The sequence below is a fragment of the Falco rusticolus genome, chromosome 15, assembly GCF_015220075.1.
Source record: "Falco rusticolus isolate bFalRus1 chromosome 15, bFalRus1.pri, whole genome shotgun sequence".
NCBI classification, from domain to species: domain Eukaryota; kingdom Metazoa; phylum Chordata; class Aves; order Falconiformes; family Falconidae; genus Falco; species Falco rusticolus.
This window is the reverse complement of record NC_051201.1, coordinates 22467983-22474192: the sequence shown is the minus strand read 5'-3', so window position 1 is coordinate 22474192 and position 6210 is coordinate 22467983. Positions and strand designations below refer to the sequence as shown.

At 51.9% G+C, this 6210-nt stretch overlaps 1 long non-coding RNA gene across 1 annotated transcript; it reads left to right on the top strand.

Moving 5' to 3' along the window:
• On the top strand, window positions 1-2893 carry LOC119158080. Its single transcript, XR_005107755.1, has 3 exons — window positions 1-1070; window positions 1162-1202; window positions 1452-2893. It is a non-coding gene; the product is annotated as an uncharacterized LOC119158080 (long non-coding RNA).
• The last annotated feature ends 3317 nt before the right edge of the window (window positions 2894-6210 follow it).

Genomic DNA, 6210 nt, shown 5'->3' with positions numbered 1-6210 from the left:
CAAGGGCTGCCCTTCCGTGCAGGGACTGTGGGTAGCACGGAGATGCAGCCCAGCAAGCTTGACAGTGAGGAGGTGCTGGTCTGACCTCCTCAGGGCCCCCTCTCGAGTTCAGGGCAGGGAGGGACCAGTGCACCCACTGAGGCAGAAAAGCTTCTGAGCTGTGGAGAGGAGCAAAGCTGAGCCCGGGGACCGAAGCTGCCGTTACAGACTCCAATGGCCTACCTGAAGGGAAGTTTGCTGTCTGAGCTGCTGCCTGTGCTCGGGCAGGGAGGCCTGGCAAAGCAGCAAAGCAGGGAGCTGCGTTCTGTCAGCAGCTGGAGCCTTTCAGAGTCAGCCTGCAAAGCTGCCACTGCCTTTGCTGATGCAGAAGTGTTGCTCACAAGCTGGCTGCCTGACCAGTCTCATTGCTGGGCTGGTTACCCAGACCTGCTCCTCATGGAGATGCATCAGTTCTCCTTGCTGCCCAGCTATTCCTTGTGAAGGCTCGGTGTAGCTAGCTTTGTTAATCCCAGATGTATCTTTCATGAATTATCATTTGTAAAAGGAGTTCTCAGTGCTGGGGAGAGCAGCCAGGAAAGAAAAAGTTTCCAAAGAGGGTTAGAAATTTCTGTCTTCTAGTCCTAGGGAAATGAAACTGAAGCCATCTTCTGGTGTGTAGCCCAGCAAGTTCTTGTGAGCCTGTCTGGGAGAAATTAGCACCTAGTTAAAAAGGTGGGAGTGGCAGCCAGGGAGGAGGGTTACAAGAAGGCATCTGCCTTGAGGCTGTGCTAAAGGGAAACTGTAGGTCCTTGTTTCTCAGCAGTTCAGCTGAGGGATGCCTCTAGGAAGAAGGTCCTGGTGCCAGGGCATAATTTTCCTTGCCCTGTTCTTTTTGTCTTTAGTGACAGAGGGTGCCGAGGGCTGAAGGTACCAGCTGGATGCTCAGTGCCCTTCCATTTCCCTCTGCAAGGGTTTTGGGTGGGTGAGAGAGGCAGGCAGCTGTGACCCGGCTGCAGATGTGCTGGGCACGTCAGCCCGCAGCAAACGTGGAGTTTGACACCTTGTGCCTCCTATGGGACAAGACCCTGCTTGTAAGCAGTTGCTGGAGAAAAGCTGGTGCATAATCAACTTCTACCGTAATTGTCCTGTGCAGTATCATCTGCATCTCGGTTCTATCCACAGAGCTGAGATGCTGGTTTCCCTGCCTTTCAGGACTGCTACAGGTGCGTGTTTTCAAGATCTGTTGGTCTAGCCAGCATGCTGTAAGGGTATGGGTAACAAGGTTTGTCAGTAATGCTTCTTGTGCCTATCTTTGACCAGTCTAACTTGGTATCATTTTCTACTAAGAAAGCTTACTCTGTATGCTGCTCAGGCATTAGAGAGAGGAGAGAGAAGCCTCTCCATAGTATTCGCAGCACTGTTGAATGGGAGCTGTTTGCTGGCCCTTGTGACTTTGTGTTTTCCCGAGGAAGTATTGCTGGACTTGCCTGGCGGGTAGAAAAGTTGAGTCCCTGTGAGATCAAACAGCTTGCCTGGACCCTGGCAGAGCTGTAATTAGACGAGTGCAAATTTGTGACCTTCAGTGTCATCCTTGGTCTGTCTTATGTGCTGCTTCTGGCATGGGGGGTGGGGGGGTGGGGTGGGTGGGGGCAGGGGGGGAATTTTTTTTTTCTGTCTATAGGACAGAGGAAAGGGTGGTGGCTTGGTTAAGGCAGTTGGGAAGGTTTCTTCTTTGTGGCCTGGTTGCCCTGGGAGTCCACATGCTGCTTTGTAAGGGAAGGTTGCAAGGATGTCTTCCACCTTGAAAGGCAGGATGGTGGATACACATACCTTCTCTTACGCTCATGGTTATAGAACGTCACCTGGGTGTGCTGAAGCTTCCTAGAACACTTGAATACCTGAACTACAGGCTGTGAGATTCCTGCAGGCCGTGCTGGGGCCCCCGGCTTGTGTGCTGGGGCCTGGAGGCAGAGACGTGCTGGAAAGGCTTTGGGCATCGCAGCTGTTTCAGCCAGCACCCCACTCCTCACTGCTTGCAGGAGCTGGAGGGTTCCCAGGCACGGCACAGTCCTTGTGTGTTGTCTTTCCTGATTGCAGGTTAATTTCTTCCTGACCAAAGGAGCCCTTATTTACCAAAATTTCATCTGCTGCTGCTGTTTATTGCCCCTGAAATCCTCCTCCTCTCCTGCTGTCCTTGCTGCCCTTCCAAGAGCAGCCAGTTGTGTTCCTGCTGCGGTGGGGAGAGAGATGGAGTCAGGAATGGGGTCAGCGGTTGGCAGCTGACAGCTTCTTTTTGTGTTTCCATCTGTTCTTTCTCTTCCCTTTTAATGAGATCAGGTGCCAGAGTGCACTGGGAAGACTTTCCAGTGTGAGAGGAAGGCACACAGGGTGTGCTGGGGTCTTTGCTTTTGTCCTTGGCAGAGAGGCTGCTCGCATCCAGCCTGCACCATCTTGAGCTGCTCCTATAACGCACGTGGTGACGGGGAACACGCTCTGCAGTGAGCCTGATAGCTCCGGGTTGGGGGGGTCTGTCCTGCAACTCTGAGCCTCGATTGAAACTTGGAGCTGCTTGTGCTGATGGCTGCAGAGGTGCAAACCTGCCTGTTCCTGGACCCACTGGGGTGCCTGTCTCTTGATTGTGTTGTCCTTCTATTTTTTTGTGATGTGGCTGCTGCCTTGTCTTCTAAAATGCCAGCTGTTTCAGATGATAGCAGTGGCTTGACAGGTGCATTTTTTCAGGCCCCTGGTGCTCCCTACACAGACGTGTCAGCTTTTCTGATCGCCCCCTCTAATGAGTGGCTCCACTCCTTTGTGTTTTGGAGGGGCTTCCCCCCTGCTTTTGGGGCCATATGCTTATTACAGAGCTGGTCTCTGAGTAGGAAGGCTCTTCTCGAGGAGGATCTGCAGGGGCTGCTTTTGCTGCTGGCTCTTCGGTTCATGAGAGCTCTTGGGACGTGTGAAGGGTGGGAAGAGGTTCAAAGGAAGAACCCGGGGAGCTCATTTCAGCAGTTCAGCTTCAACAGTCTCTATATGGAAAATGAAAACCTGCCCTTGTGCTGCCACTGCCAAAACGTGATGTGCTGGGAGTCAGCACGGAGACCTTGATCCCCTAAAAGCTGTAGAGTCTGACAGCGCCTCCGTGGCAGAGACCAGAGGCTCTTTTAAGGGATGCACTAGGTGCCCTGTTTAAAAATCAGAAAGCCCTGGCCCGGGTTCCAGCGCAGGGCAGCCTCTGCGTGGCTGCTCGTTAACAAAACTGTGTCTTTTTGGCAAAAGACTTTCCGCTACAAATGCAGTCAAATATTTGTCTAAGCAAAAGGTAACCCAGCAGTCCCTCCCTGAGCAAACCGGCAATTGCTTTGGGATTTTGCTTGAGTTCAAAGTGTGCCTTTGTGGTTGTGTTGGGCCTGTGAAGGCAACTGCCCAGAGCAGGTGAGGCCACATTCAGCTTTGCTTTTATTTCCTTGGTGCCTGCTTCAGGTTAACTTCCTTGCACAGCAGCGGTGGCGCCTGCCGAGTGCCCCAGCACCTCTTAGCGCAGCCCTGTGTGCTGCAGGGAGCTGCGCCAGCTGGCCCGGCAGCAGCCAGGAGATGAGCTTGTCCCTTCAGCGCTTCACAAGTGACAAATAAAAGAAGCTACTCCTTTCACAGCACCGCTTCTGAACACCCGATGGTGCTTTGTAGCTGCTGTGATGGTGCCAGGTGCTCCTGTGGGCTCAGGCTGAAACATGTGTCATGGGCTGGGATTGTCCCTTCCCTGTGTCCCACTGTGTTGTCTGATTTTTCCCTCTCGCTTGCTTCAGATCACAGAAGCAGATGCTGGTGTTTGAAAGTGCCTTGCAGGAGAGGTTAGGATCGGCTGGGGCTGTGGATGACCAGCTTGCTGTGAAGCCGAGGAGAGCAGTCCTACTGCAAATGGAACTGCCAAGTGGTGCCAGAAGCTGCAAATGCCAACCCAGCTGTTGTGGACTGGGTTAAGGCCGTGTGGGTTTTTTCTTGGCCTGGAGAAGTTGGAGGAAGGACCGTCTGTGGCGTTTAACGTGGTCTCTGGAGCCGACCGTGGGAGGATCTTGCTGGGCCGTGGGTGCTTGGGTATTGCCATGGTTTTAAATGCACGTGATGCCAAGCAGTAGAGAGCTGCCATGTGCTTAGGCTCTGAGGGAGGTCGGGTATGTCGGGTGGAGGAGAGGAGGGGCTGGTAGTCCCCAGCCTGTGGTGCCCCGCAGTATGGGGCGGGATGGGAGATGCCCTGGCAGGACCCTGCTAGCTGAGGAGAAGAGCTGGGTGTGAGGGAGGAGGGACTGCTCCTGCTCTGCATCTGTGACAGACCACTAAGCCCCGCTCCTACAGCGTGGTGGTACTGCAGCATGGTTCTGTCCTCGGTGTCGTGGGGGCTTAGATGGCTCTTAGCTGCCAGAGGAAACAGGAGGCCAAGAGGGCTGGGGTTAAGGCAGCGTCAGCCCCAGGAACAACTACTTGACCGATCCTGTAACTGCATAGATATGGGTGTCCTTGACAGCTGTACCCTTTCTTGTCTAGGTTGAGATGTTGTGCCGATACCTTGCAGAGTCAGGTCTGAACCTCTATCCGGAATCTATCCATCCTTCTGTGGCACTGTCTTCTGGCAGTCGCAGCCTTGGATACTGCCTTGTTGACTTCCATGTCAGAGATTCCCCTTGAACTGTGATTAACTTCTTGAGGCTTGTAAATTTTCTTCTGCATGTGTTACCGAAATCTCGGAATGAAGAACTTATCATCACCAATGTGATGTAGATAAGCAGACACTTCTTTATTAACGGCCGGGTGCGTGAGTGAGTCTTCTCACGATCAAGGCACACCAAGTTTCAAAATCAGACACCATATATAAAACCTGTTGATGAATATTCATTAAGTATCATGCATAATCATTATATTTCCCGAAAATCATTAACATATTCACCTCCCATATCTGGTTCTGCGCAGTAAAGGTTAGAAAGGTCCAGAAATGGGTCTGGGGTACGATTTGGGTAGGTGGTATATGAGTCGGTGGTCGCGATCTCCCCCTGCCAGAATTACCTTTCACTAAAGTTCACGGTTTCTTGGCAGGTAACTACAAGCTGTTCCAGTCGACTCTTCCCAGTTCCCATTAATCCTATATTCTGACATTTCAATACACTTTCTACATACGGAAGACTAGTTAACTACAGAGACAGCTGTCTGCATTAAAGGGTGTCATAGTATTAAGGAAAAAGAAAAGCTAGGAGGCATCACACTTGTTAGGGCCAAAGATTTTGCTTTGTTTTAAAAAAGCAATGGGAGGAGAACAACTTACTCTGCAAGTAACTGCACAGTTAATGTCTCAAAAATGCAGGCATTTGAAATGCTGTCTTGCTTCAGAGAAGAAGTAGAGAAGCAGTTCAGAGTTTGGAAGTGAGATGTAAACTAAACAAAGTGAGAAAACGAAATGGGTTCCCAGCATGGGTATAAAAAGGGGGACAGCAAAGCCAGGGTTGTGCGTTCAGGTCTGTGCTACCAAAACCAAAATGAAATCGTTGTTCTCCCCTACAGTGTGGGGCTGCATTGCTCAGAACGCGGCAGGGGAAACACGGACAAAAGGAGCCACCTTGATTTTCCTTCTTTCTCATCGGGAAACAAATACGAAGCCTGTTCTGGCTCAAGAAGACTGAGCTGCCTATTTGGGACTTCATCAGGTGTCAGTGGGTAAGTGATCTGACTGCAGTTATTTGTTAGAGGATGTTTTGGTAGCATCTAAAATGATTGAGTGTTGCAGTCAGTCCTTTCTTGAACCGAGCGCTGGAGTTCTTCCTCCATGGGTTAAAATGGGGGTAGTGAAGGCTCCTTCTGCACCCCCTCGTATAAGCTGCCTGTGGCAGCACTTCCCCCCCCTCCCTGGATCCTCACTGCAGCTCTTTGCCTTTGCTGCAGCTCTGTGTCCTCTGCAAGACAGCAGCCGTGTCCAGTTATTCTGTGGGTTTGATGGCGTGGGTGCAGCAATGATGACAGGAAAGGTGCTTCTGATGTGCCTGTTTCAGACCCTGTGCAGGGGTTTTGGTGTTCAGAAGCTGGAGAGTGCCTGTGCTGTCAGGGTTGACCTCGGAGCCCGCAGCAGGGCTTCTGGGGGGTGCTGGCTGACGGTGCTCTGTGTCCTTCTAACGCTGCAGCAAAGGAGAGGTTAATAATGCAAGGTGCCTGCTCTTGCCCGCGGCTGTAGGCTCCTTTGTTTCTGCAGGA